Source organism: Papio anubis, chromosome 1, assembly GCF_008728515.1.
Source record: "Papio anubis isolate 15944 chromosome 1, Panubis1.0, whole genome shotgun sequence".
Taxonomy (NCBI): domain Eukaryota; kingdom Metazoa; phylum Chordata; class Mammalia; order Primates; family Cercopithecidae; genus Papio; species Papio anubis.
The window spans coordinates 156,354,066-156,366,297 of NC_044976.1; the positions used below are offsets into that span (position 1 = coordinate 156,354,066).

Below are 12,232 nucleotides of genomic sequence, written 5' to 3' on the forward strand. Positions count from 1 at the left end.
CCTTGGAAGTCCATTCTGGAAAGACTTTAGGGGTGCCTCACTGAGGAATGAGGGAAATACTGAATGTCTGTTAAGCCATGTGATCCTGTACCTCATGGTGCTACAGGGGCAGCACAGGATCTGGGGTAAGATGGCCTGGCCCAGGCCTCGCTCCCCCACCCCCATAGGCTTTCCTGTTCCCTTTCCACCGTGGGAAGGCTCCTCACCTTTCCTGTCTTCATTTCCCAATATACACAACAGCAATCATAATGCTGTCTCACAGGTGGTGAGGCACTTCCTTCAATCCTCAGATCAACTCCATAAGGTAGGTAGTATCCTCCCATTTTACAGGTAAGAAAACTGGGACTCTAGGGTCACAAGCTCGTAAGTGACTGAACCAGGTCTGATTCCAAAACTTGTGACCACAGCACTTCATAGCCTCACATGAAATAGCACAGGAAAGGAAAGAAAATCAACTGTGCTATACTATGTAGGAAGTTGAAAATATCTCAAAATCTAGAAGGATGGAGACTGTTTCTTAAGGAATGAGTGTGAGTATTAGCAAGGAATGGGTGAGAGGGGCTTCCTAATGTGAAATGGGCATAGATTATTCCTAAATGTATACCCCCAGGAAAGTTTCCTTCTAACTTTTTCATTCCATTATTTAACATTTAACACCTATTCTGTGCCTGGCATGGTGCTGGATTCCTGCCCTAGAGCAGTTACAGTCTTGGGAGGAAGACAGGGGACCATGGCTGCCGTTACTGTTTGATCAGTGTCAGCCTTTGCTATTGCAACTCAGAGGCACCCCACTCACGGTGGTTGCAGATAGCTGAGATGAATTGAAGAGTTCAGTGCAGGTTTCCAGGAAATAAATCTCAAACTGCACTTTAAAAGAAGAGGGAGGCCAGATGCGGGGGCTCACGCATGTAATCCCAGCACTTTGGGAGGCCGAGGCGGGCAGATCACCTGAGGTCGGGAGTTCGAGACCAACCTGACCAACATGGAGAAGCCCTATCTCTACTAAAAATACAAAATTAGCCAGGTGTGGTGGTGCATGCCTGTAATCCCAGCTACTTGGGAGGCTGAGGCAGGAGAATCACTTAAACCCGGGAAGTGGAGATTGCAGTGAGCTGAGATCGCGCCATTGCACTCCAGCCTGGGCAATAAGAAACTCCGTCTCAAAAAAAAAAAAAAAAAAAAAGAAAGAAAGAAAGAAAAAGAAAGAAGAGGAAGACCAGCCAGGCAGAGGAGGATGAGCACTGGCTTTGCAGCAAGAAAGATGGCTTCAAATCATGATTGTCATGTACTAATTGATCTTGGGTACATTACATAACCTCTCTGAGTCCCAGTTTTCTTATTTGTAAAATGTGCAAAATAAGGCCTCACTTATGAGGCTAAGAGCTACCTGCTATATGTAAAGTGATGTATGTGTGTTCAGTGAGTAGCTGCATTATTATTTCACTGTTGTTGAAGGAGAGGTAGAGGTGTTCTCAAGCCCACTGAGGGAAAGGGTTTGGCTTATTTGGGGGAAAACATGTAGTGGAGAATGTAGAGGGGGGATGTGGGAAGATGGGGCTCAAAATGCAGTCAGGCAGACCAAGAAAGGCCTTACTACATGCCTTGTTAAGGAGTCTGGAGTTTATGCATGTGGGAAGTTAGAAGTAAATTAAGAGTTTTAAGTATAAGAGCAGTGTGATCAGAACTGTACCTCTCTAGCATGGGATATTCCAAGTTCTTTTCTAAGGAATAGAAAGTAAGTGAAATCACTAAGGCATCATCTAAGATCAGAAGGAACGGCTGGGCATGGTTGCTCACGCTTGTAATACTAGCACTTTGGGAGGCCAAGGCAGGTGGATCACCTGAGGTCAGGAGTTCGAGACCAGCCTGGCCAACCTCGTCTGGTGAAACCTTGTCTCCACTAAAAAATACAAAAAAAAATTAGCCGGGCATGGTAGCCGGCGTCTGTAGTCCCAGCTACTCAGGAGGCTGAGGCAGTAGAATCACTTGAACCTGGGAAGCAGAGGTTGCAGTGAGCTGAGATCGTGCCCCTGCACTCCAGCCTGGGTGACAAGAGTGAAACTCCATCTCAAAAAAAAAAAAAAAATCAGAAGGAACCCCAGCTGCGGTTGGAGTCCTAGGACAATATGCAGACCAAGCTTTTTAGGCCTTGTCTTGCGGAAGGCTTATCTACTGGGCAATCAGAGAGGGCCAGGAGGCTGCAGAACTGCAGGAGAGTGGACTAGTCCACGCCCTCCATCACTTCCCTTTCCCCAGGATTGTTTTCTAACAATCTCTTGCATTTGCACTGGACTTTATGACTTGCAAAGCTCCTGCATGGGAGGTAGGGTACAGTTAGCCTTTTCCAATCCCCATTTTACAGAAGAAGAAACTGAGAACTGGGAACCGTGTGACTAACCTAGGTGGCACAGCTAATAAGTGATAGGAATGAAAATCTAACCCAGCTCGGTGTACAGCATCCCTCTCCCCTCACCTGCTGCTGTCTCTAAGCTTTATGGTAAGGGGAATAGCAAGGGAGGTCAGTGTATCCATCCATGCCGCCATGTGACCTACAGACCATGCCCAAAGCTTTGAGCCAAAGGCCTCCAGCTTGAGAAAGAACTCAAGTTGTAGTTTGAGTGAGATCAAACATGAGTGAGGGCAGGAGCTTCATGTCAGGATAAAACACCTGCAGAAGTACAACACAAGGCAGGATCCAGGCAAGCACTGACGAGGAGGGCACACAGAAGGACCCAGGCAAGCTGGGCAGATCAAAATGACAATATGTATTAGTTCCCTAGGGCTGCTCTAACAAAAACACCACAATTAGGTGACTTAAAACAGAAACGGATTGTGTCACAATTCTGGAGGCTAGAAGTCTCAAGCCAAGATGTCAGAAGAGCTGTGTTCTCTTGGAAGGCTCTCAGGGTGGGGGTGGGGAGGGCAGGAGTCTTCTGTGCTTCCTCCTAGCTCCTGGTGTTTGCTGGTAATCTTTGGTGTTGCTTGGCTTATGGCAGCATAACTCCAATCTCTGCCTCCATCTTCACATGACCTTATAAGGACAACAGTCATTGGATTAAGGCCTGTCCTAACCCAGTATGACCTCATTTGAACTCGACTATGTCTGCAAAGACCCTGTTTCCAAATAAAGTCACATTCACAGGTACTAGGGGTTAAAACTTCAATATATCTTTTGGGGGGCGTCATTCAACTCAAAACTCAATGTAATGGATCAATGAGCAATACGGGAAAAGCAAGAGCCCCCTAGGGACTGAGCACCTCTGGGAAGGCTGCCTACAGGAGCCCACTGTTGTAAGTGAGCCTGCAGGGAAGGGAGAGCTGAGGTGCCAAGCACACTGAGCAAAGGGGCCTTTTGGGGAGTGGTGTGAAAAGACTTCAAAAGGCACGTTGTAGTCTGTGCAAACCTTGAGTTGGGGAGTTAATGCGTCAAGAGGAAGGGTTTGGGGCAGGTCAGCCTAAGTGTGATGGAGCTGTTCTGGCTGTTCCTCTCAGACCTCACCACTCTCTACCCTCAGGGCAAGTGGTGACAGAGGAGGGAGAGACAATCCCTGGGGGAAGGGGAAGGGCCAGTTAGCTGCAAAATGTCTTTAGAGTTTGGTGTTCCCTGGGGTATGATCCTTTTTATTTTAATGGTTTAATTGTGGGCTGTTTCCCAAATATTTCCAGTTCATTTTGAGCTCCCCAGGCAGGTACTTGGCTCAAAGAAGGGGGAGAAGCCCTGTTCCTGACTCCACAAAGCAGAGCACCAAGAACCCACCATCGCAGCACAGAGGGCAAAGTGTACTTCTTTCCAAGAGTGAGCTCTTTGCGGATCCTGTGCAGCTGCTATTTCATACCAGATGAGCTTCCTGCAACTCCAGCCAGCACACTCTGGACTTGCCTGCCCCAACATACACACACACACACACACACTCCACACTCTCCCCCTTCTTTCTTACTCTCATGCCTGCACATTCACTCATGTCACACACATGCTCTCACACATCCCACAAATACACTCACACACACTTATCCCACAAACTGCCCACTCTTACACACTCACCTTATGTAAACACTCACATATTTACATTCACAGGATGATTCCTGGTCACACACACACCTCACATTCATGCTTCACACTCACCTTGTACTCTTACCCCTCAAATCCACACATGCCTTACACACTTATCCTCATTTGTAAACCTCAGATGACACACCTTACACTCTTACACGTTCATATACACATCCATATGCCCTTCCACACACATGTTCATGCACATACTTTTGCTCTTACACTCACACACTCACATTCCCAGACTCACATTCTGAGCAGGCATCCATGCTCGGAGTCCTTTAATTTGGGGGTGAGTGGCTGCAACGTTACCCAGGCCTCACCCCTCCCTCCAGAACCCCAAACTGCAGTTTGCCATCGTGGCTAGGGGAATCTTTTGCACCCTTCTAAAGATGGTGAGGTGTTTTACAGGTAAGGAAATGGAGACCCAAGAAGTCCTGTGACTTCCACAAGAGCTCCTGAGCGCCATGAAGCAGGGAACCCGGTCTTCCTCACTTACAGAACCAGCACTTGATATACCTGTGTTGAGTAAATGACTGGATGGCTCCCTGAGGGGAAGAACTGGGAAAGATCCTAGTGAGGAAGTCCCAGTTCCTAATTTAGCCAAACTGGACTCTCCTGGCTCTTGAGACAGTTTCTTTTTTTCATGCATAATCCCTCAGCCACTGCCCCACTCCACAAAGGAAACAGATGACTAGGAGGGTCCATGGGATGAGAGCTGGAGGCCAGAGACTCATCTGAACACTTGGTGCCTGAAGTGACATTTTGGAGTTGATGGGTTTCCAGGTGGTTGGGGAGAAATCTATCCTCCTCCCTTTAGCGTGCCTGCAGCATGGACAGTGGGACAAGAAGGAGCTCCAGGCTGCCAGCTGCTGGCCTTCTGCTCTGCTTGGTTTCTCACTGGGCTATCGGGGCTCCTCCCCTGCTCAGCCTTGGAAGGGAGCACATGGCTGTGCCAGCAGGGCTGGGAACCCCCATGGCCCCATGCACTGTCTTACGGTGGCCCATCCTGCCTTCCTTACCTGGAGGATGACACAGGACTTTGGGGCACTCTGCCTGCCATTCAACAGACAATGGGCCTTAGTCCTAATCACAGCCTAGCAATTCATAGTCTCAACACTAAACATTTGTAAGGGAATAGTAATTTACAAATCCCTTTCCCAGGCTCCCCTGTTCCAGATCTGATGGGCCCATCTGTAGAAACAGACTGGACTGGAGCTTCCCTTCCAACTTCATCTTACTCCACCCCAAACCTTCGCTCCCAGTGCCTCGGGGCAGCCAGTTCAACCCTGGGTGGCAGGTGACCTCGTTATCTTCACTCCTCTCTCCCTCACACAGCCACTAGCTTAGTCCAGACCGTCACCATCCCTTGTGAGGACAGTTTCAGTAGCCTCCCAACTCCATCCCCTACCTTCAGGCTCCCCACCAGACCCCCTCCACATGGCTGCTAGACTCCTCTGCTCTTGTCTACAGATCTGACCATATCCTTGTGGAGCGTAAGCAGCCTCCTTCTAAGGATCCTCATGAAGTCCCACCCTTCCCACCTCCCCTTCTTACCTCTGCCCAGTGCTCCCTGAATGCGTCCAGCTGTTCCTTGACTCCCTGTCCCCTCTGCCCAGAATGCCCCCTTAATGATGTACCTGGCGAATCCAAGCCACTGTCTCCCCACCCCACCTCATCCCCATGCACACAAAATTTTTAAGGTACTTCTCAGGACTGTAATGATATTATTAACTCTTACAGGCCCAGGGCATCACACAGAGTGCCTGGCATGCGATATCTAATTATGTAGCAAACAACTGAGTTGAATAAAAGCCAGAAATCAAAGAGCCCAGAGGCAGCACCAGGGTTGAGGGAATCTTTAGGGTGCTCCCTTTCCCTCTGAGTTCCTCTATGGCCTGCAACTGACACAAGGAACCAGATCCAGGAAATAAGCAATATTTCGACTCCCCCTGCTCAGGGATTGAGTTGCCTCTCCCCTTGACTGTGGGCACTCTCAGGGGTCCTAGGTCAGACCTGAGCTTTTCATGAGTTGTGGGTGAGAACCAGCTGATTAACCCAGTCTGGTAGTAATAGCCCCTCAGTACCAGATTGTGCTAGTGTTATTTGGGGCCAAGAGAAATGCTGGCTCTTGCCTTTCCTTACCAAGGGCCAGGAGCTGGTGACCCAGCTAAAGAATGTGCTTTGCTTGGGGTTTACATTCCAGGATCGGCTTGGGAGGCCAAGGGCTCAGGTTGCCAGTGGGAGCCAGGCACAGGGCAGGGGGATGGCAATGGACAGACCTTTCTCCCACCTCCCTCCTGGGCACACTTTCCATGCCCTGCCCTGCCTGGTCATTCCGAGTGGAGGCAGGGCCAGGAGGAAGACCTTCAGCCCCTTCATAGGGAGCAGCATTTAAATGGAGTGTGAAGTGACCTAGTATCCACTGCCATAAACCCCTACCTGCTGGGGAGCCTTTAACAGCTTACAAAGTATCTCCAAGTTTGGGGTCTTCTTTGAACAATTAGGAACTAAGGGCTGGGAGACTGAGTCACCTGTCCCAGGTCATGTGGCCAGCAAGCAGCAGAGTTGGGTGTAGCACCTCATCTCCTGACTTCCATTCCCAGGCTCATTGTACCTCCTGCCACATCTATATCAACAGCCTCTGTACCCCAACATCTAACCAGAAGCCCTGACTTCACAGGGTCAGTGACGAATCAATAAAATAGTGAGTGTGAAAGGGTGGACTGTAAAGATGGGGGGTTATTTTTCTTTACTCATCCTTTACTCACAAAGGATCTCAGGTGACTACAATGTAATAGAGTAAGTTAGTAGAAAGTACTTGAAGACCCATGGAAGAATCCCATGAAAATTTTCCCCAGTCACTGGCATAGCTTCCCCCTCTCCACTCCCCAGCACCAACACTTCCCAACTCCACAGCAATGGAAGTGATACATCCTCCGTGACTGGGAAAAGGACACAGGAGTGAAGGGCAGAAAAAGAGAAAAATCTCTAGTTTTGCTACTAACGATGGGGTAAGGAGACCCTTTCTAAAACAGTGACTGGAAGTTCTAGACTTTATTTGTTTATTGAGATAGAGTTTCACTCTTGTTGCCCAGGCTGGAGTGCAATGGTGCGGTCTCGGCTCACTGCAACCTCTGCCTCCCAGGTTCAAGCAATTCTCCTGCCTCAGCCTCCCAAGTAGCTGGGATTACAGGTGCCTGGCTAATTTTTGGTTTTTTAGCAGAGACGGGGTTTCACCATGTTGGCCAGGCTGGTCTCGAACTCCTGACCTCAGGTGAGCCGCCCACCTTGGCCTCCCAAAGTGCTGGGATTACAGGTGTGAGTCACCGCGCCTGGTGCCTCCAGACTTTAAATCTATACATATATCCACCCACTCCACCTCCCAACTCTCAGAACAACTTCCTTCAGGTGTTCAAATCTAGCACTAAGAGTTGTTAAGAGGTCCTTTTCTTTTCTCTCTCAGGTCGTCAGCTCCTTCCTCCTCCCTTAACCCAAAGCTCCAGCCCTGGGCTGTTTCAATGACTGCTTCCTAGCTCTGAGCTTATCTTAACTGTCTTCTGTCCCAAATCAGATCAGCTAGCGCTCAGGGCACTCTGATAACCCCTCGCTGTCACACACACTAGGCGGGCATACACACTCTTGTGTCTCTGCCAAAATTGGGGGAGGGAACTTGGGAGGACCAGAGCCCAGCAAAGCCCCAGGCAGACTGATGGGAAACCATCAATCTGATGACTTCACTTCTAATTTCATCCCACAGCAAACCCAGGAGGTAGTCATTTCAGATGAGGAAACTATGACACAGAGCAGTTTAGTGTACTTGAGACTCTGGGCAAGTCAGGAATCCTCTCTAAGCCAAAGTACGGTGGCTAAGAGTGCTGTTTCTGGGGCCAGATTGGACCCCAGGCAATCTGGCTTCACCACTTGACAGCTCTGTGACCCTGCATAGGCCCTTAATTGCTCTGTGTCTTACTTTCCTCACATCCAATGGGGATATCATAGGCTAGTCCCTACTTCATACAGTTGTAGAAAGGGTTGAATTCATTAATACAGGAAATCTAGGGAACAGTGGCTGGCACACAGTATGTTAGCTGCATAAAAGAATAGTTCTTATTTACACATGAAGTGGTGGAGACAGGAGTTATAGTCACAGTCAGAGCAGAGCCTGAAGCCCAGGATGCCAGATTCTTGAGCCAAAAACATTATGCCAGCCTGGGGATGCGAGATGGAATGGGGCTCCTAAATGTCCAGTACTGAGGGAATCAGTTACCAGGTGGCAAAAGAAAGCGAGTGGCTGAGATTTCTAATTTGTCCCTGCTTAGATATTGCGGAGAAGTTACAGCAGATTTGAAACGAAACCGAGAGTTGGTTTATCCAAATCTCCTTTTACAGATAAGGAACCACCCCTAAAAGACAAAGTCCTTGGCTGCAGCGTGGCATGGGTTGGTGGTGGAAGTGGAAATGGACCCCGGCACACCTGCCTCCTGTCTGTCTGCGTGTGCTCTCCCTCCCACTCCAGGCGGGAGACAGGGCAAGCTCTTTGGCCTGGGGAGAAGAGCTAGCTTCTTCTTCAGTCACATCCCCTCCCAGGCCTGGTCTGCGAATAACATTCAGTTTCTCAGGGTAATTGAGAGCTTGAGGGCTGTCTTCAGTGTTTGCGGCACAAAATTCTCCAAACTTCCGGCAGGACGTACTAGAATTTAGAATTTAGAACCAGGGCTGGCTTAATAAATGTTAGATATTTTTATAGCTGCTATTACAATTACTCAGTCCATATTTGTTGAATGAATGAATGAATGAATGAATGAATGAATGAACAAATGAGTGGCTTACTGGAGGAACAAATGGCCTAAACCGACTTCTGCTTGTGGTCACAGCTTTGGGCATCCCATAAAACATGCTAGGCTTAGTTTGGTCAGAAGAGGGCAGCTTTGAGCTAGGCTTCCCAATTTGCCAGCGACTGACAGGATTTGCATCCCTCTCTTGGCGGGGAGGTGAGGAATACTACAGGCTGTAATTCATCCTCAGGGCTCAAGACTCATCTTACAGGTTATCTGAGATCTGCCTTACGTGCTCCCAACCCTCACCTGACCCCCATAGCATGGCCTTGGTGCCTCTCACCTGTGCTCCTGCCTGCACCCTGCTCCCACCAGGACACATCATAGCAGTCCACACTCTGAGCTGCTTTCAAATCCCCTTTTACCAGTCTGGACCCACCCTTACTCCCCTACAGACACACACACAGATTGTGAAGTGTTCAAGGACAAGGACAGACATTTGTTCCCACTTGTTTTCCCAGCACGGCACATAGTAGATCCAATAAACAGCTTTCTCCCATGACCCCCTCAGACATGGATCAGCCATGGGACTTGGGGCTGGGGGGTAGGCGTTTCCCTTCCAGGAGTCAACAGTGGGGCAGGCAGGATTGAGAGGAGCTTAGCTCAGCCCAGATATCTCAGCACATCCACACATCCGACCACATGACCCAGGAATTCCCCAAGACTGCTGGTGGCAGAGTCCCTGACCAACACGGATTCCCTGTCAGGCACTCTCGCTCTCCCACCAACCAGACCTCCTTTAAGGAATTTGAGATCTGAGTTTCAGCAGCTTAGATCATTTCCGAGTCACATGCTGTTCTGGCTCTGTGTCTTCCTTGCCTGCCTGCTGTGATCTTTGGTCACCCATGTTTCCTTACCTAGATGGGAATTCAGACTGTAGTCAAAGGAAGCTGGAGCAGGGGTGAGAAGGTCCAAGAAGAGGTTGCAGATGACTCCCCGCCGACCATGGCCAGATAGCTGGTAATGGAGTGGGCCCAATCACATGTAGGTGTTTTTAGTTTCGTCTTTGGATTCCATCGCACATCCATTCCTTCAGTTCATAAGCATCCATGGAGCACCTTTTGTGTGCCTTGTAGCACACTGGGTGTTGTACTGGAAAAAGTTACAGGAGTGTAGCTAGATTAAGCCTTAAAATAAGTATTAGGCTCATCTGTGTAATTCTTTCATCTTATGAAGAAATGTTGATTCAGCTGGCCAATTGCCCCTTGTCCTTCAGGTCTCAACTTAAAAAGCTCTGGCTTTAGGAACCTGCCCCTGACCAGCCTCCTCCCACCTGGGGTATATATCTTAAAGGTAATCTGAGCTGGGCACAGTGGCTCATGTCTGTAATCCCAACACTTTGGGAGGCCGAGGAGGGCAGATCACCTGAGGTCAGGAGTTTGAGACCAGCCTGACCAACATGGAGAAACTCCGTCTCTACTAAAAATACAAAATTAGCTGGGCGTGGTGGCGCATGCCTGTAATCCCAGCTACTCAGGAGGCTGAGGCAGAAGAATTGCTTTAACCCAGGAGGCGGAGGTTGTAGTGAGCTGAGATCACATCATAGCACTCCAGCCTGGGCAACAAAAGCAAAACTCCATCTCAAAAAAAAAAAAAAAAAAAAAAGGCAATCTGTTCTTCTTCCATCATGGACCCTTCTCCCTCTGTCCAGGATTTACTTGTTTATTTCTCACTAGACTGAGAACACTCCAAAGGCAGGGATCTTGTCACCATTGTATCCTCAGGCTCAGCACCTAGTGGGCACCAGTATTTGTAGAATGAAGTAATTAGTAGAAGGCCACAGAACTGGTTAGTGTCAGAGTCAGGACTCAAACTCAGGTCTCCCAACACTAGGCCCTGTGCTTGCGTTACCCATGCTTCCTTTACAGAATCGTAATCGTCTGGATGAGCCCCCAGGAACAGAAGCAGATTTCAGAGAGGAAAGGAAATAGCAAATCAGGGCAACTATCTCTGGGCCTCATCCTATTTGCACAGATAACCAAAAGGGGAGGCTGGTGGAGGGAGGAATGCCAAACCGGCCACCACCTCCTGTGGCCCTCCAAATTTGGGACAGATACATTGGTTTCCTGTGTAAGATGGATCCTCTCCAGTCACAAAGGAGATAAAGAGCTCCACGGAGGGATGGAGACATCCGTAACTCACACTAGAAAAAAAATCAAAGGATCAGTGGAAGTAGAAAAGTGGGCAGCCACTGGGGGTGAGTCCTTCTCCATCCTCAGCACACCCTGGATACACAGGGGAGGCACTATCCTCCTGAAGGCCTGAGGGGAAGGCTGGCTCCCCAGCATAGCTGGAATCCATCCAGGGCCCTAAACTGGCTGGCAGAAGGGGTTTCCCTCAGGGAAGAGGATCCAGGTCTATTGTCCTCCATTCTCTTCCTTGAGGACCAGGGTCTAAATCCTGCCACTTTGTTACCAGTTGTGTGGCCTTGGGCAGAATAATACTCATTTCACGGGATTAGGTTATCAAGATGGCCAAAGGGGAAATGTTCCCTCTCCCCCATTTAAAGCAAGAAGGAAAACCTATGGCCAATCTCATTCCACTCTAAATGAGCACTCAGAGTGGAGATTCTGGACCTAGCAACTCCAGGCCTCAAAAACCAAGTCAAACCTCATAACCTACCACCAATGCTCCTGGCACCAAAAGCACAAGAAAACCTTGGGTGGAGCAACTATTTTCAGATTTAGGGACACAGGTTAGATAGCTGGCATGTAAAAATTTTAAATAAATACATGTCCCTTTGGGTTCTCTCCACCTCCGGCCAACACATCACAAATAAATTCCACCAAGTGGTTGAGGGAATCTACTCAACCTCAGAAGCCCTCTTTTTTTTTTTTTTTGAGACAGAGCCTCACTTTGTTGCCCAGGCTGGAGTGCAGTCGCGCCATCTCAGCTCACTGCAACCTCTGCCTCCTGGGTTCAAGCGATTCTTCTGCCTCAGCCTCCCGAGTAGCTGGGATTACAGGCGTGCACCACCATGCCCGGCTTTTTGTATCTTTAGTGGAGACGGAATTTCGTCATGTTGGCCAGGCTGGTCTTGAACACCTGGACCTCAGGTGATTTGCCTAAGAAGCCCTCTTTGAGGAAGAAGAAAGACGTTTCCAGGCCATTGGATTCCAATATCCAAGTAAGGTTGATCTCACTGAAGACAAGTGAACTCGAACCATAGAACAGCTCTGCACTAACCCTTCCACTAGGCTGGATTCTGCCTTGTCCTATCCCAGCTCCCTTTCTCCTTTATGGACTTAATGAAGTGGTCAAGCAATTATAGATTTTGGCTTGGGACAAGCAAATTACTCAGGATGAAGAAATACTTTGGTGACCTCTGAGCCAACTGAGAACA

The 12,232-nt window shown here is 48.9% G+C and overlaps 1 long non-coding RNA gene across 1 annotated transcript; it reads right to left on the reverse strand.

Annotated features, from left to right (window-relative positions):
• Positions 1–2,745: 2,745 nt before the first annotated feature.
• On the reverse strand, positions 2,746–10,287 carry LOC103878416. Its single transcript, XR_002517757.2, has 2 exons — positions 9,747–10,287; positions 2,746–3,031 (listed from the first exon to the last, which is right to left on the reverse strand). It is a non-coding gene; the product is annotated as an uncharacterized LOC103878416 (long non-coding RNA).
• Positions 10,288–12,232: the final 1,945 nt, after the last annotated feature.